The 25,709-nt window shown below is 39.2% G+C and overlaps 1 protein-coding gene across 2 annotated transcripts in view; it reads right to left on the reverse strand.

The window, feature by feature from the left end:
- Positions 1 to 18,475, reverse strand: part of GUCY1A1 (guanylate cyclase 1 soluble subunit alpha 1) — a 61,923-nt gene extending 43,448 nt beyond the window's left edge. The window contains exon 1 of one of the 2 annotated variants that reach the window (XM_043566838.1): positions 18,402 to 18,475. The gene's annotated coding sequence lies outside the window, so the exon portion shown is untranslated. Of the gene's footprint in view, positions 1 to 17,814; positions 17,908 to 18,401 lie in introns of those variants that run through there. The other variant, XM_043566844.1, reaches the window with a different exon arrangement.
- Between the last annotated feature and the right edge of the window lie 7,234 nt (positions 18,476 to 25,709).

The raw sequence follows: 25,709 nt of genomic DNA on the forward strand, positions 1-25,709 counted from the left end.
GGGTTTGAGCCCCATGTTGGGCTCTGTGCTGACAGCTCAGAACCTGGAGCCTGCTTCAGATTCTGTATGTCTTTCTCTTTCTGCCCCTCCTCCACTCGTTCTCTCAAAAATAAATAAACATTAAAAAAAAATTACGAAAACTATGATGAGAATGGAAACAAGAGAACACATGTTCAAAAACAAGTGTGCATTTTGTAAGTCTGAAGAGGGGAAGGGGGTGTATTAGTCAGCTCAGTCTGACACACACAACAAAATACCACAGACTGGGTGGCTTAAACAATAGGCATTTATTTCTCATAGTTCTAGAAGCTGGAAGTCCAAGGTCAGGTGCCAGCATGGTCGAAGAGCAAGCTGCCTCGTCTTATAAGGGCATTAATCCCATCATGAGGGTCTCACCTTCATGACTTCATCTACGCCTCATTATCTCCCAAAGGCCCCACTTCCAAATACATTGGGGATTTTTAAGAGCTTCAACATATGAACTTTGGTGGGGACACAATTCAGTCCACACCAGGAGGACTGAGAAAATATCATCTGACTTTTAGATTAAAAAAAATTTATAATTTTTATGAGACAAATTTCAATAAGAATAGTAGGGTAAAAGTAAAGAAAACAATGGGTTATGATGAGGAAATACTACAGTGTAACTGATTGCAGATTACACTGAAAAACAGCAAGTTTGAAAGAAGGATTTTGAGAATACGAAATATTTCTTCTTTGTTTATGTTTATTGGTAGTTTTCTGTAAACAGAAATACTTAACTAACTACATACTGTATCAAGTTAGTTCAAAGTCACAGTACAGAGACTTCACTTCTGATTAGGTTGTAGAAAATCACAAGAGACTCCCACTCAAGCCCCAATGATGAGAACTAACTCGATACACTACCTAATCATAGTTTTAAAAAACCTATCAGAGGGTATCTAAAAAAAACTACAGTTACAAGTCATACCCCAAGTTAAAGATTTAACACTTATGCAGGGATACCTCCTCTCACCACCCCTAATCAATTGCATTGAAATTAGATCCTAGCCATTGCAATAAGTTAAGAAAAGGAAATAAAAGACACAAAGATTAGAAAGAGAGAAGGGAAGGGGCACCTGGGTGGCTCAGTTGGGTGGCCCAACTTCCACTTGGGTCACGATCTCATGATTCGTGAGTTCGAGCCCTATGCCGGGCTCTGTGCTGCCCCTCCCTCCTTCACACTCTGTCTCTCTCCCTCTCAAAATTAATAATAAAAGAAAAAAAAAAGAAGTGAAACTGTCCCCGTTTGCTATATGTATATATAACTGTTCACATAGGAATTCCCAAGGGATCTACCAAATATAGGCATGTCTCAGAGACATTGCAAGTTTATTTCCAGACAATGGCAATAAAGTAAAATTGCAATAAAGTGAGTCGAATTATTTTTCTGGTTTCCCAGTACAAATAAAAGTAAAAGTTGTATTTACACTATACTGTAGTCCATTAAGTGTACATTAAATGTGTATTATGTCTCTGTACATACCTTAATTGAAAAGTACTTTATTGCTTAGAAATGCTAACCATCATCTGAGCTTTCAGTGAGTTGTAATCACTGACCACAGATAACCATAACAAATACAATAATGAAAAAGCTTGAAATATCATGATAAATACCAAAATGTGACACAGAGATACAAAGTGAGCAAACGTTGGAAACATGGCATCAGTAGACTTGCTAGATTCAGGGTTGCCACAAACTTTTAATTTGTAAAAACACAGGATCTGTGAAGCACAATAAAGTGAAACACAAAATGAGGTATGTCTGTAACAACTATGATTAAGAAGTGAGTTTAGCAAGGTTGCAGTTATACCTATGTACTTATGTATGCTAATCTACAAAACTCCACTGTAATTTCTGTACTCATAGTAAATAACTGGGAAGTAACATTTTTAAAAACCTGTATGTAATAATATAAATAAATATAAAGTACTTAGAAATAAATCCAACCATCCTAGTATCCAAAATCTATAAAGAACTCACCAAACTCCACACCCAAAAAACAAATAATCCAGTGAAGAAATGGGCAGAAGACATGAATAGACACTTTTCCAAAGAAGACATCCAGATGGCCAACAGACACATGAAAAGATGCTCAATGTCACATTTCATCAGGGAAATACAAATCAAAACCACACTGAGATACCACCTCACACTGGTCAGAGTGGCTACAATGAGCACATCAGGAGACTATAGATGCTGGAGAGTATGTGAAGAAATAGGAATCCTCTTGCACTGTTGGGAATGCAAACTGGTGCAGCCACTCTGGAAAACAGTGTAGAGGTTCGTCAAAAAATTAAAAATAGAACTACTCTATGACCCAGCAATAGCACTACTAGGAATTGACCCAAGGGATGCAGGAGTACTGATGCATAGGGGCACTTGTACCCCAATGTTTATAGCAGCACTCTCAACAATAGCCAAATTATGGAAAGAGCCTAAATGTCCATCAACTGATGAATGGATAAAGAAGATGTGGTTTATATATACAATGGAATACTACTTGGCAATGAGAAAGAATGAAATCTGGCCATTTGTAGCAACGTGGATGGAACTGGAGGGTATTATGCTAAGTGAAATATGTCAGGCAGAGAAAGACATATGTTACCATATGTTTTCATTCATATGTGGGTCCTAAGAAACTTAACAGAAGACCATGGGGGAGGGGAAGGGGGAAAAAAGTTACAGACAGGGAGGAAGGCAAACCATAAGAGACTCTTAAATACTGAGAATGAACTGAGGGTTAATGGGGGGTTAATGGGAAAGTGGGTGATGGGCATTGAGGAGGGCACCTGTTCGGATGAGCACTGGGTGTCGTATGGAAACCAACTTGACAAATTATATTTAATAAAAAAAAGAAAGAAAGAAATCTAAACCAAAGGTTTGCAAGACCTCTATACTGAAAACCACAAACACTGGTAAGATAAAATAAGGAAGGCAAAGAAATGGAGAGGTATATCATGCTTAATACTGTTAATGTATCCATTTTTCATAAACAGTCTACAGATTCAATGCAATCCCAGAGAAAATCCCAGGAATCATTTTGGTAGATATTGACAAAATGATACTAAGAGGTAATGAAAGACACAGAATAGCTACATCAATACTAGAGAAGAAAAGCAACACGGGAAGATTTATACACTTTATTTTTAAAATTATTATAAAGCTAACATAATCAAGAGAGTTGGATATTGGTTTGAAAGAGTAACACAGAGATCAATGGACTCTTAGAGAGTCCAAAAACAGATCCAGATTTGGATGTTCAATTATACAACCAACATATCAAGGCAATTCAACGAGGAAAAATTTTTTTTCAATAAATGATGTTGGAGCAACATATGATGTTGGATATGCATATGGAAAAAAAATGAACATTGACCCATATTTCACACCACATACAAAAATTAATTCTGTATGGATCACAGCCATAAGTATCGATGTTAAAATGGTAATACTTGTAGAAGAAAATAGGAGAAAATCTTTACCTTGTATGAAGCAAAGATGTTTATTTTTTATTTATTTTTTAAAGTTTATTTTTGAGAGAGAGAGAGAGAGAGGGAACAAGCGGGGGAGGGGCAGAGAGAGAGGGAAACACAGAATCTGAAGCAATTTCCAGGCTCTGAGCTGTCAGCACTGAGCCCGACGTGGGGCTCAAATTCATGAACCATGAGATCATGACCTGAGCCGGAGTTGAACTCTTAACTGACTGAGCCAACCCGGGTGCCCCAAAGCAAAGATGGTTAAATAGAAAAAACAAATCATGAAACATCAAAGCAAATGATAAATTAGAGTTCATCAAAACTTTAAATATTTCACTCTTCAAAAGATACCATTAAATAAACAGAAAGACAAGTCACACACTGGGAGAAAACATTTGCCACATATATATCAGCAAAGTAATTAAATCCAGAATATATAAAGTTTTACCACTAATTAAGACAGCAAACAATTCAATTAAAAATGGGCAAGAGATCTGAACAGATATTTCACTAAAAATGATATAAGAATAGCCCATAAATATCTGTTTCTATGTTCAATAATATTAATTATGAGGCAAAACCCCACTGGGATGTCTAAAATTTGAAAGTTTGCCAATGTCAAGACTTAGTGATGATGTGAGATACCGGACATTTTTTTGATATGTTGCTGGTGGGAATGTAAAAAGGAACAACCACTGTGGAAAACAGTTCTGTGGTTTCTTAAGACGTTAAACATGCCTTCTCATACCACCCAGCTATTCCATCGCTAAGCATTTCCCCAAAAGAAAGGTAAAGATATATTCAAACAAAGACTTGTATGCAAACATTTACAGCAGTTTTATTTGTAATAGCCAACACCTGGAAACAATTTAAATGTCTCTGTTCATGTGAACAAATAAAGAAAGATGTCGTATAGCCATACATGTAAAGAGCTATTGGTTACTCAGCAGATACATGCAACAACGTAGCTAAATCTCCAAATCATTATGTTGTGTGAATGGGACCACGCATACAGGAATATCTCATTTTCACATAAAATCTAGATACTGCAAACAAACCTGTAAGTACAGAAGGCAGATCAGTGATTGTCTGGGGACAGAGGAAGAGGGAGGAATTGATTGGAAAAAGACACAAGAAAACTTTTAAGGGGTGATGGGAATCTTTTTTTATGTTGAGTTTGGTGGTAGTTTCACAGGTGTATACATCTATCAAATAGAGTCCAGCTGGGTATTTTATATATGTGGGATTTATTGTATATAAGTTATACATTGGTTAAGTTTGTTTTTTTTTTAAGTCAAGGACTCATATACACCTAAATGAACTATATTCCTAAATAAATAAGTAAGTAAATAAGTAAGTAAATAAAAGGTCTAGGAGAGATGAGGGGCTATTTTCAACCCAGATGAAGTAGTGGAAGGTTACAGAATCTCCCCCAGGCAGGGGTCAAGAAAAGTTGGTTAATTGTTTATCAAACTTTTAACTGCCGTATCACAGATTAGAATCCGGAGAAGCCCCACAATTTATAATGACTCAGTCTTCTGTACTTGCAGCTTAATGTACACGTGTGCATAAGTAAATAGAGTATCCACTGAGAAACAGAAAGCAAAGAAAATGAAATAATTGGAAATGTGCTAAAAATGAAAAATACACAATCTGCAACAAAGAATTCCATTTAATTGGCTTAACATCAGAAGAGAGGATCAGTGGACTTGAAGTCAGGTTGATAGAAACAACTCCAACAGAATCACAAAAGAACAGAATAAACAGCAAAAATACAGAAGAGCACCTGACATCTATAGAACAATGTCAAAAGGTCTGCCATACATGTATTTAGACTCCTGGGGGGGGGGGCGGTGGAGAGAGTGGGGATACAAGAAGAAATATTTGAAACGGCTAGAAATAGTCCATGTTTGATAAAGCACTAACTCACAGATCCAAGAAGTTCAGCAAATCCTCATGCACAATAAATACAAAGAAAATCACACCTAAGCATATTGTTACCAAACTTCCGTAATTCAAAGATAAAAAGAAAAAAAAAACAGCGAAAGAATCATGGAAACTAACAAATAATGAAACAAAAAGTTAAGGACTGAGGAAAGGAAACAAACAAAAAACAAACCTGTTTCCCTTAAATTATACATCCAACAAAATATTCTTCAAGGGTTAATATATGTGAAGAAAAGAGTTGCCTGACTATTGCAATCATAACTTTAGACTGATGGAAAACTTAAAGATACTTTATTTTAATTTGACTGAATTTCTATCAAAATTCTTTCAAATGCATTAATTTTCTGTTTCATGCATTAATTTGGAAGTTTACAGGTCTTTGAAACCTAACTCTAGAGTCTCATTTCACCCTGTAAAAGCAAATATGCTATTGATCATATGCAAAATCATTTACAAACCACCAGAAAAACTTATATATATCCAGGAAAGATGGTGAAGCATAGTATTTAAGAGGACGGACGCTGCTTAGCTACAAACACTGGTTCCACCACTAACTGAAGGTATGACATTAAGGCAAATTACTTTTCCGCTCTTGACTCCATTTCGTCACCTGGACATTAAGTGATAACGTAGGACATTTCTCAAGGGGCTCGGTAAAGTTTTCATTTTAATTCAGTTTTAACAGTGCTTAGAATATAGTATGTGCTTAATAAAATGTTGACTCCTATTTTCTGAAATTAGGTACAAAATTAGTCTGGCACCTCTCTGCTACATTGTTCAAGGCTTGGTTGATCTAAGGCGGCAGCACACTAGTTCTCAAAGTGTTGTCTGTAACTTCTTGGGGATGCCCCCGAGACCCTTTAAAGGGTGTGCAAGATCGGAGCTGTTTTCATTACAGTACTGAGGTATTATGTGCGCTTTTCATTCTCATTCTCTCAAAGGCACACAGTGCAGCTTTCCACAAACTATACAACATCTAACAATGTCCTCATTCTCCCAGCTAATGGAATGTGTGCTTGTGAAGAACTCTCTAAGGGAGCGGATTTAGTGTACAAATATATGTGTGTTCAGGGATTAACTCAGTTTGTTCTTAGAATTTGCACTGTGCTCTTCTCAGCAATCACTGGTTAGACTCGCTATTATCTCTGCAACCTCATCATTGTGCAGTGTTATTATTTTAAAATTCCCGAGTCTTCCTTACACCTACATGTATACACAAAAAGCAACTATACTCTGCTGTTTTGTTTTGTAGTAATATTAAATTATGTTAAAGTTTTCTAAATTTCAAATTTTCACTCAGCTGTTAGTTTAGAAGTTGATAATATTTATTTCAATTTAAAGGGAAATGTATTTGTATTTTTCATATATTTAAGGATGCACTCTTGGCTTGAAAAGATGACACTGGAAGACTTTCTCAGGCCACAGCTGTACCATCTGCACCTGCCACGGCGGTCTTGACATCCTCCCAATACTTAAAACTCTTTCCAGATGATAGCCACAGCGATATTAACAAATGTGGTTTTTTGATAAAATGCAAAGTGTGTCAACATTTGGAAGATCTGAAAAGCTCAGTGAACCCGTATTTTCCAATGACCATGATGTTACAAAATCATATATTAATAAAGGATCCGTTCACAGAACACAGATTTTAGTGGTTTCATGTCCCATATTGCAAGTAACCTTTAAGTTATGATCATTTCAAATTTTGAAATTTTTACACCAGAAAAATCTACAATTATCTTTAAAATTTTTTTTTAATGTTGATTTATTTTTTGAGAGAGGGAGAGAGACAGAGCATGAACAGGGAAGGAGCAGAGAGAGAGGGAGACACAGCATCTGAAGCAGGCTCCAGGCTCTGAGCTGTCAGTGCAGATGTGGGACTTGAACTCACACACTGCAAGATCATGACCTGAGCCAAAGTCGGATGCTTAACTGACTGAGCCACTCAGGCTCCCCCACAATTATCTGAAAACACTATTAAATCACTCCTCCCTTTTCAACTGTGTACCAGAGTAAGGCTGGAATTTTTTCATATACTTCAAAAAACCTGATTTTGTTTTATATTTTGTTTTAATATATTTTAATATGTTTTAATATAATACATTATATATTTTGTTTTAGTATTAAGAAAATATTACTTTTTATTTCAGACAATTATATAATTATTGTGGGTTCTTATACCAAATGCACAGTTAGTGCTTACAAATAATATACTTTCGGTTTATATCTCACAAATCAGTTGGGTGACACCACTTTACTCTTCCACAGGCTGTACCTTAATGTGACACTAATTCTATACCCAGTGGATCCTTCCCTGTGATACTGGACAAGACAATGTCTTTCCTCTTCAAAGTCTATGCATGGCTCCAGACTCTAAAGCAACATGCTTTCTCCAGGGTAATTCTTTATAATTACCTCATCTTCCCTTAAAATCTTTACTCTTTCTTCTACTAGAATCCCTCAATGTATCCATTCATCCATCCAACCATTCATTTATGTGTTCATATATCCTAGAAATATTTATTAAGCACCTCTCTTATTGCATTCTAAGACATGAGGTTTCAAGAATTCAAAACAAAAACAAAACACCACTAGATCCTTAAGGAATGCGTCATGTAGGGATTGGGGTGTGGACAGAATAAAAACACACAAATTCAATTAAAAGGTGATCTCATGTGACAAGTGATGGGGACCCAGAAAATCTGCATCTAAATCTGACATGGTACATTGGTAAATGCTTCATCAAAAAAAGAAAAAAAAAAAGAGTTGAGTCTTCTAGAATAATTAAGAAATAATAAGGCACAGAAAACAAGAAAGGTATTCCAAGGAGTAGAAAAATACATTCAAAAGACAAAGACAGAAACAAAAAAAGAGTTTGGTGTCCAGTTACAGCAAAGGCAATATGGCTATAACACAGAATTCAAGTAAGAGAATAATCAAACACTGAATAGCAGAGTTAGACAGAAAAGTAAGGCTGTCAGAATACCTGCTTGAAATTATGAACACTGCATGTTTTTACATCACTTACAATGTCTTTTAACACATGGCATGCAGCAAATTCTTAATACTCACACAATGACCAATGACTATTTATCGAGGACAGTTAATGTAAAGAAACATAGCCAAGTACCATTTCACTGTGTGTAAAACAGACTAAGACAACATACAACTACCCATTTCCATTATGTCCTGAAACAGATCCAATGTTAAGATAAAAATAACTCAACCAATATTACTCTGGTTTGATTTGTGTAGATAACCAAGGCCACAACATGCTGGTGAGGGAGATGTTCTAACCGCCCCCAGTTTGGACAGGAAACAAAAGTGTGAAGAAACAACTCTTTTCAGGACCTTCTTCACTTTTTTTAACCTTACTCTTCCTGTTTTAGCACCATATTGCCACCCAATGTACCCTACTTGTATCTAACCTTTCTTATTTATGTCATGCATGCTACGTCTTTCAATTTTCTTTTTCTCCTATATTTAAAAGTCTACATCAACGAAACTATGCTCTTGGTTGACGGTAGAAGGCAACGTAATAAATGTGACTTTTGGTATTGGGCAAACAAGTTTATACTCCTCTTCTGAGTAACAAAGTTATTCTAGGGTTCCTAGAAATAAAATCCAAAGGACTACATCGATCCAAAGGAGTTGTCCCTAGTATCGGACAAGTGGAAGAAAAACTTTTGTGGTAGATGGTCTTATGATACCCCTTATATACATGCCTCTTATACAACCTTCTTGCCCTTGGCCAACCCATCAGGTGAGTTGCACGTGGTAACCCAGTCTAAGTCAAGATAAATTCTTATAGCTTCCAAGGATGGGGAAGAAAGAGAGGAGGAAAGATAGCAAATTCTACTAGGTATAATTTAGTATCTAACCCAAGGAACAGATTCTAGCAAGAAATATCACAACTTTTCTATATACTATCACTGATATACATGTTTTTAAGCATAAGACAACACAACATGAGCTTAAGAATTACTTGTAAATCAGTCACTACAAAAGAAAAAAGAACCAGAAATAGATGCATGGCATATTAAATTATTATTTGGGGTAGAAGTGGAGAAAGAGGAATGTTACTTACAATTAGTGACTGTGAATATTTTAAAACATTTAAAAAATGGAATTTTACCCAAAGAATCTTCACTGAGAAAAGTGCCATTGCTAATCACATTTACAAATGAATGCTAATCTGGTGTAAGCATATCTTGTTTTAAATACTACATATCATATCATACTACTTGTTTTAAATACTACATATTGACAATGTTAATGTGTTTACCCAAATCTCTTCCATGCTACAGTTGTAATCGCCCATTGTGCTATATCAATTAAACTCTAGGTTCACAAATACACAACTTAAATGCTGATATTATGTCAGTGGAACATTGAAATCCCTTGTCCTGTGTGTTAACAATATAAACCAAAGAACATTTGACTACTTATAATAGTAAGTATCTGAAGCTGCAAAATGATTGAAAATTGAGCACAATTAGCAGCTAATAATTTCAGTTCCTACAAACAAAATTAGACTAGTAAAATAACAAAACTTCTCTAATAAAACACACGGCATTAAAGTCACAGGGTTTCCCGACCCCACAGATGGAAACACCTGATGCAAGGTAAGGAGCCAAATAATCCCTCCTTAAAGCTAGAAATGCATATCAAGCTTTGAATAGTTTGAATTGATTTATGAAGGTCTAATTAAAAGTCAGGAATATGCCGTATCCTGTCCCCAGACTCAAAAAACAAAATGGTTCTACATTACCTAATAAAGCGAAAACTCAGCCTGACATCCTGGCCTTTTGTAATCTAACCTCTCTTTACCTTAAATCTTTTTATAAATAAGTCCCCGCATAGCCTCATCACTCCAAGCAGGCCCCTCTCACATCACACATTTTTACTGAGTGCTCATGATCCATGGGACACTTCTATTAGGTGTCTGTGAACAGAATGAGAACTGAACAGCAATGGCGCCTCCGGCCACCGAACAGGAAGGAGTGTAATGGTGAAAACAGACAATTCGGCAAGCAATTACAGGACAATACAATCATATGGCGGGCAAGTGCAGGGCCTCGAAGGAAAACATAACAAAACACTCCACGGAGACTCAGAAGGTCAGGGAAAGTTTCTGAGAAAGTAGAGCCTAGTTTGAGGTTTGAAGGATGAGTAGGTATGGGCCTCTCGATAACTGAGCAGAGGGAAAAGGGATCTAGAAGCGGAGGGAGGAGTAGAAGGGTTTTCCACAAAGGAATATTGCCAAGTTGTGCTTGAGAAGTCTCGGTGTGCCCTTTCCCCCTTCACACCCCGGTTCTACGTGGAGGCGCACGCACACCTGCACCCCGCACTCAGCCCACTCACCTGCTTCCGGCACCGCGCCTCCCTTTTCCTCTGCCCAGAACACTCTTCCCACGCTTCTCTATATTTAAGTCCTACGGGTCCTGCAAAGTCCTACACGGGTCCTCTTTTAAAATCTCAGCTAAGGGGCGCCTGGGTGGCGCAGTCGGTTAAGCGTCCGACTTCAGCCAGGTCACGATCTCGCGGTCTGTGAGTTTGAGCCCCGCGTCAGGCTCTGGGCTGATGGCTCAGAGCCTGGAGCCTGTTTCCGATTCTGTGTCGCCCTCTCTCTCTGCCCCTCCCCCGTTCATGCTCTGTCTCTCTCTGTCCCAAAAATAAATAAACGTTGAAAAAAAAAAAATTAAAAAAAAAAAAAATCTCAGCTAAGAGCCAGATCCTCTCTAGAAAGCCTTCAATGTTTCCATCCTGCAAAGCGCTTTCTCTTTCAAGTTCTTCAGAACTTATTAAAAAGGCACCCCAAATATTAAGCTCATTGTTAAGTGCTGACGTGTGTAATTCTGAGACTATTTCTGGGTTCTGTTATCTCTACGCGCAGACTTTAAATTCCCTCAAGTCGGGGGCTGTGTCATAAACTGTGCTTGTATGTCCCACAGTGACAACCATAATCCATAATAAACTTTATTGCGAGAAGTACAAAAAAGGGACTGAGCCTCTGAGAAGGGTATCGTAATACACAAAATAAGCCGAAGCTTCCAAAAATTACAAATGCAAAAAAAAAAAGTTCTTTCAATTCTTTATTACCAGATCAAGTGGAGATGATGGCATTTGCATCAGGTGTATGAGGAGTTCAAAGACTGGGGGGGATGTGAGAAAATTCAAATGATGGCACATGACTGGTCCAGCAGAATTACTCTACTTTCATTTCAGCCCCATTCCTCAAGAAAATAATTTTCATACTGGCAAAAGTAAGACCAAAATCAAAATAACAAATTTCAGGTTCAAGATATGGAATGATGGTAAATATTCTAAATGAGTTTAAATCCATTCATTTGAAGAAACGGCATTACAACGTACCAAAAGCATTTGCGGAAAAGAAGGGGAGAGTTAAAGTCATCTTTAAAAATATTACAATGAAGAAAAGTGTTGATAGAGAACAAAGAATCCAGTCACTGTCTCAATTTTCAAAATAGAGAAGGTGAATTCCACCAACTGCAGCCTAGAGAGCTTGACATTTCATTCCAGGCACGATTCCCAAGAGATTCTTAAATCTACGGTGTGGTATGGCAACTCAAAATGTGAGGTGTTGTTACCTACAAACTAGTGAAGTGTCGCAAGGAGCATATCATTCTAAATTGATCTAGTGTTATTTCCTTTTGTTCTTTTTTTTTTTTTAACGTTTATTTATTTTTGAGACAGAGAGAGACAGAGCATGAACAGGGGAGGGGCAGAGAGAGAGGGAGACACAGACTCTGAAGCAGGCTCCAGGCTCTGAGCTGTCAGCACAGAGCCCGATGCGGGGCTCGAACTCACGACCGTGAGATCATGACCTGAGCCGAAGTCGGACGCTTAACCGACTGAGCCACCCAGGCGCCCCTTCCTTCTGTTCTTAATAAGGGTACTTGGGATCTATTCTGCAGAAAGTGGAAATGCATTTTAGAAAGAAGTTTGACCAAGTCTATTACCTGTCTCTCCTGGGCCACATGAAGGAATGCAAACTCCAAAGAAAGAGAGTTACTTGACATTGTAACTGGTTGGACATCCATGTAAAGAGGACTACTAACTCACGGACTCATGTAAAGAAGAGGAAGGTATCTAGGATGGTGACAGATGTCCTTCCAGTTAGCATTTTTAACAGTTGCTTGGATGAAGACATTAACTGTATCATAATCAAATCTGTTACGGCCTCTGAATTGGGAAGAATGGCTAATCTTCATCAAAGAATCAGAATCCAAAAATACCTTGCAAGACCTTCTGGAACAAGAGGCTAACTAAAGGTAAAAATTAAATTTAATTGTAGCATCTTTAAAAGTCCCAACTTAAGTGGCCAAATGTATAACTGAGTAGAAGTGTATCTTCAGAAGGGTATGGATAAAAGGATGTATAATTAAACAGTGCAGTGTGGATGTAAAAAAAAGTGGGGGAAAAACAGATTCGATTTTTAGGATGATTTACTATATGGTATCCAGAGGAGATAATCAGATATATCCAATGATATCCGTCCACTCATCCATGTTCAGCTCGGGGCACCACATTTTAAGAAAAACACGAATGCATCCAAAAGAGAAATTCCCTGATGATAAGACTTACAAACCGTGTCAATTAAGGATGAGTTGAATGAACCGGATATTACCATAGAGACACAGGAGCTGTCATATATAAAAGCATTTTGTGTAAGTGCTCTAAGACATAAAAATCAGGATACGAATATTGCATTGTTAAATAGTTTCATGCAGTATAAGAAAAGGATTCTTGGGGCACCTGGGTGGCTCAGTCAGTTAAGTGTCTGACTTCGGCTCAGGTCACGATCTTACAGTTCACGAGTTCGAGCCCCGCATTGGGCTCTGTGCTGACAGCTCAGAGCCTGGAGCCTGCTTCAGATTCTGTGTCTCCCTCTCTCTCTGCCCCTCCCCTGCTCATGCTCTGTCTCTCTCTCTTCTTCTCTCTCTCAAAAATAAATAGAAACATTAAAAAATTAAAAATAAAACAAAATAAAATAGATTTTATGCTTAGGATGGGTCAAATAAAGAAATGCTTCCTAAGTTCCAGATAATTCCTGACAAATAGTTTGCCTAGAGTGATCTTAATATTCTCTGTGAATCCGGACATCAGGTCATCCACTAAGAATGAAAAAAATCAGGATAATGTGGGTGGGCTGGAAAACCTGGAAACATCGAGAACAAGCACGATGGAGAATTTGATACGGAATTATCCAAGAAAGGATAAAAGAACTTCCTAGCACTGTTAATCATCCCTTAAGCTGAAGTCAGAGTGAACTAGATTCTGGTAGGTACAGTGGCTAGAGATCTGAAGTCTGCAGCAGAGTTGACATTGTCCAAGATGAGTGTGGTGAGTAAAGAGAGGAAAACATGAGCAAATTGGGCGTGGCCAATGAACAATAACGGGAGAGAAGGATGTTGGGTAGTTGTGCGTGAGTGGAAGGATCGGAAGGATAAGAGGCTGTGGAAGAAAGGACATGAAATTCTTAGCTTTCTGTTCAGCTGGGGCAATCCTGAGCGATAAGAAGACCCAGATGGGTAAATACCAGCAGACTCCAGAGCAGCAGAAGTAGAACAGGCCAAGGTGCTGTGAAAGCCAGATGCGTAGATGTTGAATGAGTTTCCGAACAATGACAGCTGATGAAAACCCTTCATTATTTTAGATTTCTGAGGAAAGGAGAATGTTCAGGATATCAAAAAGCACCGGTAGTGGGGCGAGGGTAACATGAGTGAAAGATGTAAATTTAAAAAGATAGAGGGTAGCGGCACCTGGGTGGCTCACACGGTTAAGTGTCTGACACTTGGTTTCGGCTCAGGTCATGATCTCACAGTCTGTGGGTTTGAGCCCCGTGTCGGGCTCTGGGCTGACAGCACAGAGCCTGCTTGGGATTGATTCTCTGTCTCCCTCTGTCTCTGCCCCTCCCCTGCTTTCTGTCTCTCTCTCTCAAAAATAAATAAACTTAAAAAAAAAAAAAAGATAAAGGGTAACTGGATGATGATAAAAGAAATAACAGTTTACAAGCAGTTCTGAACAGACTGCATGCCATGAGAGAAAAGCAGAGCAGTGTCTCTGGATGATGAAGACGATAATATTCCACAGAAGGTCAGTGGAAAACAAATATATTTTTTTAAAAAATTATATTCTTAAACAAAATAACTTAAAGCATCAAGGCATACGAAAACCTTAATTCAATCATTACAAAGACAACATAATTAATCTTATTTGGCACCTACTATGTACCAGGCACTGTGGATCCAACGGTTGAATATCCTGAAAGAGATGGGAGTTTGGTAGGCAATACAGACATCTTAACAGGAATTTTTAATGCAGTGTGGTGCAGACAAAGGAGATATATATGTAGACAGGTCAGACCTGGAAAAAATTTCAGGATTAAGAAGTTTTTCTTCGCCCAACTTCCTTTCCCCAGGGTGCTCCCTCTCAAAGCCATCGTCTTCTGTTGGCTTCTTGCTAATTCCTACTACAGTGAGTAGGAGGAGGTGGTCTGTGAGTTAATTAATTTGAGCTGCCTTTGATTTTCTGAAAGGGAGAGTACATTTTATAAAAAAGTATGAATTGCCAGAAAGCATTTCAGGTCGTTGACATGAGTAACTACAAGCAGTTAAAATCACATTTTTGTAGCAAGGGGAAATCATGACCAGAGACCCTCAGATTTTATAAGATAATCATTCTCTTCTACTGTAGGCTGAGGAAGGAGCGGGCCTATCTTTACTCCTTGCAAATAACTATTCATACTCAATAACCCTCATGGCTATAGGAAGATAAAATCTGTTGGCCTGAACCCAGGAAAGAGAAAAAAAAATATGAAATAGGTCAGACGCTTCCAAACTGTTTGAAAGAAATAAAATAAGCAAATATGATTCAGGATAGCCAAAAACTTATCCCAACCCCAAATAAGTCAACTAGCCTATGAACAACTAAATTTGTTCATAGAAAGCCCTAAAAGTTGCCCAAAGTTCTTATTGTATCAGGTCAAGATAGAGATACTCAAAACAAACTTATTGGATAAACACCTAATAAATACTTATTGAATACATCTAGATGTTCTAGAGACTAAAAACTATTGCAATTATTAATATTTTACAAAGAAAATATCTTTCTAAAAATATGCAGAAAAATAATAAGTAGTGATGTTTAAGAACAGTTGCTTGGATGAATATTTATAATCAAATGGTGTAAAAATTAATGCCATAAAAGTTATATATCCTAGCAAATGAAAGAGAAAAGCTAAGCAACTTCCTGGCAAATCTGACATATAGAAAATATTCTGAATAACTAATTTCCTCCAAAATACTTTCCCATCAATAACATGCTTTTTGGTTTATTCAAATACTGCTTTAGCTTTCCACTTCTCTTTACCTGGAAAACTTCATTAAGGCTAATTTGAATTTTTTTCTATTTTTGAAAAAATACTAACTACAGACATTTTGGGTATCTATATTGTTTTAAACTAACTTGTAAAAAAAAAATCAGTATTATCCCCTCTATAGTCATTATGAATTGTTAGCAAATGTAATGTATAAGTGTAAATATAAGATTTAATTTCCCTGACATGGTTTCTGACCAAATTCAAGGTTATCTAATCTTAATTTATAAAAAAAATGATATTAACTAAAGATTTTAGGCTTTTTTGTTTGAAAAATGTCTGCAACAAAACAGCTAACATTTAGGCACAAAAATATCTTATTGACATATTCATAATCACATGATAATGGTTTAATTTTATCACTTCTTTAGCTTTCAGTGCAATATGAATTAAAGCAGTTTTTCAAAATGACACCTTAGAACAAAATTGTTTCACAAACCATAGTTATAAGAGATATAAGGGCTAAGGCTTTGAAGTTTACCACATTTCTTTCTCCTTTGGTGTTGCCAGATAGAAGTCAAATACCTTTACAGTTTCTTTCACATTCTCTAAATGACAGAAAACGATCTTAGATATATTATACCTGGAAGGGCCTTTAAGAGATTATTTATATTCGTATACTTTGAAACACCACACCATGTAGAAGTACTTTATCTTTTTTTGGGGTTCCAAATAGAGAAAAATATAATTTTTATTTTCTATGTCATACACTGGAAAGAGATCTCCCAGTACAAGAAGAAACAGAATGTACCTATCTATTCATCACAAATTTCTACTAAACAAACTTCACCAACCTAAGTTGCCTGATACATTTAAAAACATGCAAGTGTTATATGAAATGTTTAAATATTACAACGCTAATTATTCTAGAATTTTCCTAGTTTATGTCTGCAGTCTTTATGCAGAAAGCCTATTGTTGTGACAAGAAGTAAAGCTTATATATTTTAACTTTGTAGTTCTTATTTTTCTGTTGAGTCAAAGATCCCTCTGGACTACCACCTAAAAATAGAGCGACTCAAATGTTTAAATACAGTATCAGGGGCTGCATGACCCTTTGAAGCAGATACACAGACTTGAGTTGGTTAATAACTAAACAGAACACAGACCATCTCACAAAAAAAGTAATAGAGTTTATATGGCTTTTTGACAAATTAAAGTTTGCTTGGAAATTTTAGATTTTCATACTGTTGTGATATTTTTGTTGCTCTTGATTTTTACCACTCTTCATAACATAGCACCTGAAATGACCCCTCTTGAAAAGAAAACATAGCCATTTTCGGAAAAGCAACAGATTACTTCTGCACTATGAACCAAGATATGAAAATCTCCACCATTAAGTGCTTCAACGTTTATGTATCTGTCACCAGAGGGTTAATGACGTTCCCACCAAGACTAGTTCAAGCAAGTAGGTAGACCTTTAATGATATCACCAATGGAGGGCTGAGCCTGAAAAAAATGACTACTGATACAAAACAAAAGCTCAAAAAAACCCATATGTATATAGATATCTAGAGAGAGAGAGCTCCTCTTCTATTTAAAACTCAGACGGATTTTCAATATATTGTAAACCAAGGTGCCTTTGACCAGTTACCATTAAGTGAGAGGTTCACTGTGGTTTATTTCAGAAGACACAAACTGTTTTATCAAGTGCAAAATGAAGGAAGAACCATATGAAAATAAGCGAGCAAAAGAAAGACGCACGAAATCCATAGCCTGAATCACATGATCACGATGCACCGCAGCCCCTCGCACGACCGACCGCCACAGCGAAGCTGCTCAGCTCACCACTACAGGCTGCAGCCACAGACCCGACGCGCAGAGGCTGCTGTGATCCCCTGCTTACCATTACCCCGAAGCGCGGCGGTCACAATGAAAACAGAAATTAGACTGCCAAATTAGACCGCGAGCGCGCGCGCGCGCGGGCACACACACACGCACACGCACACGCACACGCACACACTTACTCTTCGGTCGAGCCCCGAGCAGCCCGGCTGGAAGTTTGCTGGATGCTTTGTCTAAGCAATTCAGCAATCATTCGCGGTTTGCTCTCCAGAAGGGCGATTGGCTCGCCCACGCAGCAGCCGGCGGGGTGAAGTTGCGGTAAAGCCGGGGCGCGGCCTCGAGCCCCGGCCGGCTCTGAGGTCCCCGCCGCCCTTTGCTCTGCCGCAGCTGAACCTCGCGTGCGCCGGAGGCCCGGGCGCCCCGGCCGTGGGAGAGCAGCGGCCCCAGCGCGCCCCGCGCGTTCTCACGCCCCGGCCGTGCGAGCCCGGCCGCTGGCGCTGCGCGGCCCGGCGCCTACCCCCTCAGTCCTCTTCCCTCTGGCCCCGCAGCTCCCCCGGGCCCTGAGCCGGGCCCCCGGGCGCCGTCTCCTCTGCTCCCTCGCTCCTCCCCAGCGTGGGAACCGCGCCCCGGCCCCGGGGGCTGAGCAGCTGGGAGCGCATGGAAGTCTCCCCAGGGAGGAGAAGGGGGACGAACCCAGCCCTGGAGCCCCGGCAGATGGCTTGCCCCTCTGGGGAGCCCCGACCCGCGTGGGCATGCAACGACCACTTACTCGCTGGCTTCCCAGACCTCGCGGCTGCGTTTCGGGATCTCCGGCAGCTCCAGGGCGCGCCTCGCAAATCCCCACTGCCAACGCAGAAAGAGAGTGGGCGTCAGGAACCAGAGATGGTGAGCGGGAGAGGGGACCCTAGAGCGGCACCTGTCAGTCCGTGCTCGAGTGCACCTACCGCACAGGCGACCGCGGTACTGACGCTCGGCCTCACTCCCGTCTACCTGCTCAACAGGCTGGGCGGGACGCGACGTGCCTTGCAAACCGTATTCCCCGCGCTGCTCCCAAACACTCAATCGGTTCTGGCCGTGGTCCCTCCCTGTCTCCGTATCTCTCTGCTGACCCCGAAGGATCCCGTATAATCCCTTTCCCTACTGCATTCAAGTTCTTTTCAGAATCCCTCCCCTTCTCTGCACCGAAAGACTGAAAAAGAAAGTAGCGACTAAAACGCACCATGGTGAAGTCACTCAGGGTCTGGGTCCTGCCGAGGCTCGTGACGCTCCCCGCCCCCTCTCCCCCGACCCAGCCTGCCGCAGGTATGGGTCGCCTAGGGCGGCTCCCCAGCTGCTCCCGGCTTTTTGCCTGGGATCGAGAGCAGCGAAACTGTCGGAAAGCTTCGAAAAAACCTGCTTTGGAAAATCAGCTCAGTGTTGGAGTCCCACCCACTACGCCCAGACTAGGGCTGGGGACCCGAGTCCTGGCCTCTCCGGCCGTCACATAGCCATCCCAGCACTTACTGTGTGGAGACTGAGACGAAGGGACAGGGACAAAGAAAGAGAAACAAAACAAAAACAAAAGGAGGGAACTCAAGGAAAATCTGCTCCCCGCTCCGCCCCCCAAATCTTCTCCACCATGCATTGCTCCGGAAAATCTGTCGTTTTCAGCAGTAGTTAAAACCTCCAACATTTCTGCTGAGAAGTTAATATCTGCACAGATGGTTTTCCTGTCCTGGTTTACAGGTTTAAAAACAATCTACGCCTTTGCAAATGCAACCTTATGGTTGCACAGTATATACCATCTTCCCAATAGAGTTCTGATACAGCTTGGTTCAGTGCATTTAGTTCTGCTGGGTGTGTGTGTATCCCAGCACAGAAAAATAAATTCTGATATTGATTTTGAGTCAATTTTCTGACTTAAAAATGTCATTATGCTATTTCGTTGTGAATTCATAATTAATCATGATTACCGTGTGATCCTTCTTCAAATTCAGTAACTCTGAAACATTGTTCTTGGTTATCTACAATTTTTAAATCTCTCCCAAACCCCACCACATAATCTGGTCTCATGTTAGATTCACCACATTTGCAAAATTTTCTCCCAGCCTTGTCGACTATGCTCTCCTCATGGCAGACATTAGTCAGAATAAGCAAAGAAAGGGAAAAAAAGACATTTAATTTTTTTTTAAAAGGCATTTAAATAAACTTTGCCTTAGTATCAGGCAAAAAGTTCAGAGCTATAAATTTGAATTTTTTTGGTTCTACCATATCTGAAACCTTCTCTTCTCCTATAACCAACCCATGAAAATGTCTTAAGTCAGTAGGGCTTTTGTCTTCAGTGTTCTTAGAATTTAAGACCTAGAATAAAAAATAAAAATAAATACCTAGTAATGCATTGTTCACTAAAACTGCAGTAGGTGACTATGTTAGCATTGTGTGATTATCTCAAGCGATCTCAAGGAGAAATCAAGAACAGGAAAACAGGAAAACCAGTTAGGTAGAGGCAGGCAAACAATATTTTTGAACAACCAGATATGATAGATACATAATGTTTTGAGATGACTAAGGATCTTCATTGTGTCTATGTAGAAAGCACAAAACCGTAATTTTTACAACTATATTACAGTTATAACTACATTATATTTTACAACTGTATATACATATTTTTACAACTGAATTATACCTTATGATGTACAGGTATCTGGAGAACTACTTGTGAGCACATGTACCCCTTTCCCTTCTGTATATATCATTCTCTGTAGCTAACAAGCTTTGAAGTAATTCTTCAGAGCAATCGGAAATACTATGTCCCAGGCTGTAGTCCTCAGTAAGACAACCTACTGTGGGGTTGGCTTTCTTTCAGTGGACACCATCATTAGAAGAGGGCCCTTACTATAATTGTTAAAAAATAAATTTGATGATGTGGAAGCTCAGAGGAGAAACAGCTATCTTCTGACAGGAGAAATACTTCTTAACAGAGCAGCATTAGAGTTAGGCCTTAAAAGTTTGGTCATCTTTAAGAAAAGATGAAATACAGGAAATTTTTGTTCATTTTGTTTTGTTTTTGGGCCAAGGGAAACTTGTGAAGAAGGGCATGGAGGTGGGAAGGCATCAAGACCAATATTCAAGAAACAGAGAGTGATGCCATTAGGTAGAAATGCCAAGCAAATGGGGAAAAAAAAAAAAAGTATAGGAAGATACAGTGGAAACATCAGTTGGGGCCAAATGATCTCATTGGCCTGTCTTCTAGTTGCTGCACAGAAGACTTGTATAAAAGCAGTGTTTGTGTTTTTGTGTTCCTTTACTGGCATTACTCTTGTCAATATTCCTTTCATCCTGGAACACGACTTGCTTAACCCATTCATCTCTGCCTTTACCGTCCTAGTATCTCATAGCACACCAGAATCCATAGGACGTTTAACTTCAGTCCTCTCTGCAGGGGCCTACCAGCTTTACCAAGGGTAGACTCTCAGCTTGTATTCTCCTTCTCCCATCTTTTACGACTTCCAGGCAATGGGGTGTGTGGGAAAAGCAACCAATCTAGGGTGCCGGGTGATTGTGAAAAACATGTTCTAATCTGAATGTTTGATATGCCCTGACACAAGGTTAAGAGTTCCCTGCTGTTATGGAAGGAATCTTTGCAGCTAAGTGCCTAGCAATGTATACGGTTCCTAAGAGGGATTCAGTAAAATAATTATTGAGTGGCTAAATGCATATATGAGTGTTTCATCATCTTCCAGGTCTGTTCTTCTGTCTTATAGATAATGTGTAGGTTAAAGCCTACTTGTCTCCACTTTATTGAGAATCAGAAAGTTGTCATGACAACTTAATAAAAATGTTAACAACGACAAATATTTGGTTGAAAGCAAGTCTTGGTATTCTTGTCAGCTTTGGCAGAAAAGCTCAAGTTTTTCTTCTCAAAATGCTTTGTTTTTCCTGTATCCACAATTGATGATAGCACAAAAGCATTTAAATGTGTATTCTTTGCACACTTACAAATGACAATGGCAACCAGACATGTGATCTAACGCCTTGCTACTCAAGATATCAGCAATATCAGCATGACCTGTCTTCTTGTCAGAAATACAGAGCCTTGGACCTCACTCCAAACCTACTGAATCAGAATATTCATTTCACAACATCTTCAGGTGAGTCTTATGCATATTAAAGTTCCAGAAGCCCTGATCTAATATCAATGCATTAAGTATGCTAGACCTAGAAACAGGTTGCATGAATCTGTTGAAACCTAGGAATTTTGAGAACGAGCATCTTTTTTTTTTTTTTCTGGAATATTATTACCAAGTCAGTTTAAATAAAGTAATGGGACTAATTAAGTCATCTCTGCTGGCTTCTTGGTCCACTTAAGAACCAAACACAACTTCATAAACCAAAGGGAATTGAGAGAGAAATGAGGGGGGAGGGCAATGTGGCAGGAGGGAAGATATGAGAAACATTGTATACTTTTGTATATTATATCCTTTTAAATATATGTCACAGGCAGAGCTTCACTTTATTTTTTAGCAAACAAACTACTTGATTGTACTGTTTATCAAATCAGGATAACTTGTCAAACACAAGAAAGATAACTTGATTATCTTTTTCCCCTTTATTACTCTTTTTTTCTTCCTTCTTAAGATTATTTACTTCCTAAATTTTTAAATGTTTATTTATGCTTATTTACTTTCAATTCGTTTGAAATACAACTAGTTAGACAGACTTTACATTAGTAACTTGTAATTATGGGGGCCATGTTAGTACTCCAAAATGTCCCTTTTAGAATGTGAAGTATTAATTAGGAAAAGGCCATGTAGGGTTGGAGTCCCTAAATTTCCAGCTCTGGTATAGACATTCATGAAGCAGTTTGGACTCCAAGAGATTCTAATGGTGACAGAAATGTTCACCATGTTGTCTCAAACAGATGGTGTTTGTTATCAGTAAATAGGGTGGTAGGCAGAATAATGCCCAAAGATGCCCATACCATCCCTGAAAACTATGACTATGTTACAAAATGGCAAGGGGAAATTAGGCTGCACATAGAATTAAGATTGCTTGGGGTGCCTGGGTGGCTCAGTTGGTTGAGCGTCTGACTCTCGATTTCAGCTTAAGTCATGATCTCATGGTTCATGAGTTCCAGCCATGCATGGGGCTCCTGCACTGACAGCGTGCAGCCTGCTTGGGATTCTGTCTCTCTCCCTCTGCCCCTCTCCCCGCTGTATCTCTCTCTCTCTCTCTCTCTCTCTCTCTCTCTCTCTCTCTCTCCCCCCCTCTCCCCCCCCCTCTCTCTCTCTCTCTCTCTCTCAAAATCAATAAATAAACTTTAAAAGGAAAAAGAAAAAAATTTTTTAAAAAAATGTTGCTAATCAACTGACCTTGAGCTGGGGAGATTATCTTAGATGATCCATATGACACACTGTAATTGCAAGGGTCCTTATAAATGAAAACTGGAGGGGAGCCTGGGTGGTTCAGTCTGTAAAGCATCCGACTTTGGCTCAGGTCCTGATCTCATGGCTCATGAGTTGGAGCCTGGCGTTGGGCTCTGTGTTGACAGCTCAGACCCTGGAGCCTGCTTCGGATTCTGTGTCTCCCTCTCTTCTCTCTCTGCCCCTCCCCTGCTCACACTCTGTCTCTCTCTTTCTCAAAAATAAATAAACATTTAAAAAAATATTTTTTTAATGAAAAATGGAGACAAGACAGTCAGGGTTAGAGTCAGAGGGATGCAGTGTAGAAAGACCTGACCAGCAATTGCTGGGTTGGAAGATGCAAAGGGGTTATTACCAAGGGATGTGTGCAGCCTCTAGAAACGGGATTAAGGTAAGAAATCCTAATCTCCCTGAAGTCCTCCAGAAAAGAAGCAGCCCTGCCAATAGTTTGATTTTTAATCTGATGAGACTCATTTCAGAGTCTCAGTTTGTTTGTTTCAAGCAACTAGGTTTGCAGTTATTTGTTGCAGCAGCAGTGGGCAGCTAATACAGATTTTGGTACTGGAGAGTGAACTGCGGTGGTAACACCTAGAAATGGGGAAGTGGCTTTGAAATGAGGCATCGGCAAAGCCTGCAAGAATTTTATTGAATATGATTTTTTAAAAGCCTGAGTTGCTTTGAATGAGCTGTTAGTGAAAACATGGCTGTTAACTCTGCTAGTGAGGACCCCATGTGGTGGAGAAGTAGAAGCATGGTTGGGAAAGCCTATAGCATTCTACAGAGCACTTGACGTGTCGTGATCTGACTGGTCGAATTACGATGTTAACAGCGCTGCCAGTGAGGACATAGATGGAGATGACGAATCCGTTACTGGAAACTGGAGGAAAGGCTTATCCTTATACACTGGCAGGACACTTAGCTGAACTGGAGTCTGCAGGTTTGCAGAAAGAATGAATTTGAATGTTTAGCGGAGATTTCTAAGCAAAGTGTTGAAGGCGTGGCTTGGGCTTTTCTGGCTGCTTATTATCAAATGTGAGAGGAAAGAGAAATTGAAAGGAGGAACTATGAAGCAAAACGGAACCCGGATTGGTCATTTCGGACATCCTCAGTTCATCGAGACTGCAACAGATGCCATTCCACCCTTTTCTAGGTCCGTGTAATGTCCCTGTACTTTGGTGCCGTGGAGCGGCTTTCTCGATTCTCATATTTGAAAAATCTGCTGAACATACGGATACAACAGATCCCCAATTCTAGGCTCGTGTCCTAAAGTACTAGTCACATTGACTCTTTCAGCCCCAATATCTTTACGTAGCACCAGTAGTATTCCATGAATTGCGCTTCAAAAGGCGGCCAATGTCGTAGCCTACAGACCTCCACATATTTACTGCTGTTGACTTCAGAAAATTGACAAGAAAATGTAGAGTGGAGACAGTGATGTAGAAGTCCTTAAGATGAATGGGTTGATGAATACTGCAAAGGAAACACTTGAGACACTTGCTCAAAGATATTTATTGAGTGTAACTCTTCGCCTTGTAAAACATATTTCATTTAAGTAAAAACTGACACATGTAAAAGGAACATTTCAGCCATACACAGATATGATGTCTCTGGAAACAAAACAAAAAGTCCATAGCTCCGGATAAGCTATCATTCTAACTTAATTCAAAACACACTTATTTTTCAATATTGCTATTTCTTCTCTAGCTAAGTCCCCATTCCCTACCGTGCCTTTATAAGATTTCGAGACTTTCCAAAATAATTGACCATATAAAGACAGATTCTGTTTTCTGAGCCTTTTATTTTACTATTTTTTTTTTAAATAGAAAAACTAGTGCCAGCTTCTAGCAAAGGTTATCTGGACTATTTATTATAGCCCCAAACTGGAAACAACTCAAATGTCCAGCAACAGATAAGTGGATGAGCAAATTATGATATATTCATAAAATGGAATACCACTCAGCAATAGAAAAAAAAAAAGAAACGACTAATACAAAGAATAACAAGGATAGATCTCAAAAACATTGCGCTGGGGGAAGTAGGGGAAGACATAAAAGAATACACGTCCTACATGATTGCCTTTGTCCGGGATTCTAGAAAGGGCAAAGTTAATCTGTAATGACAGAGGGATGATTAGTAGTTGCCTGGGGCCAGGGTGGGAAGATGGCAGCAAAGGGGCACAGGTGACTCTTTGAGTGATGAAAATGTTTTATGTCATGATTGTGGCGGTGGTTCTGAGGGTATATACATGTATTCAAACTTATCGGACTGCACACTTAAAATGAGTGCATTTTATCGTATGTACATTTATCTAATAAAGTTGATTTGAAAACATTAACAACAACCAAAGTTAGCAAAAGGAGAATGGATGACTTCTGGGATTCAAACATTTTAGTTGTCAAGAAGAATCGTAATAGTTGGCATGGTAAGATATTAAATATGTTCCAGACACAGTTCAAAGCACTACACGCATTAGGTCATTCTTTTCTTCCAGTAATCCTTTGAGGTAAGCACTATGATTATATTTGCTTCACGCATGACAAATTGAGGTATAGGAAGATTAAGTAACTTTCCCAAAAGCACACAGCTAGCAAGTGACAGAAACAGGACTCAGACTCAGGCCATCTGGTTCATAATCCTGAGGTGTGAATTACTCTAGTTATGTTGCAAAGAGCTTC

The sequence above is a fragment of the Prionailurus bengalensis genome, chromosome B1, assembly GCF_016509475.1.
Source record: "Prionailurus bengalensis isolate Pbe53 chromosome B1, Fcat_Pben_1.1_paternal_pri, whole genome shotgun sequence".
Taxonomy (NCBI): Eukaryota; Metazoa; Chordata; class Mammalia; order Carnivora; family Felidae; genus Prionailurus; species Prionailurus bengalensis.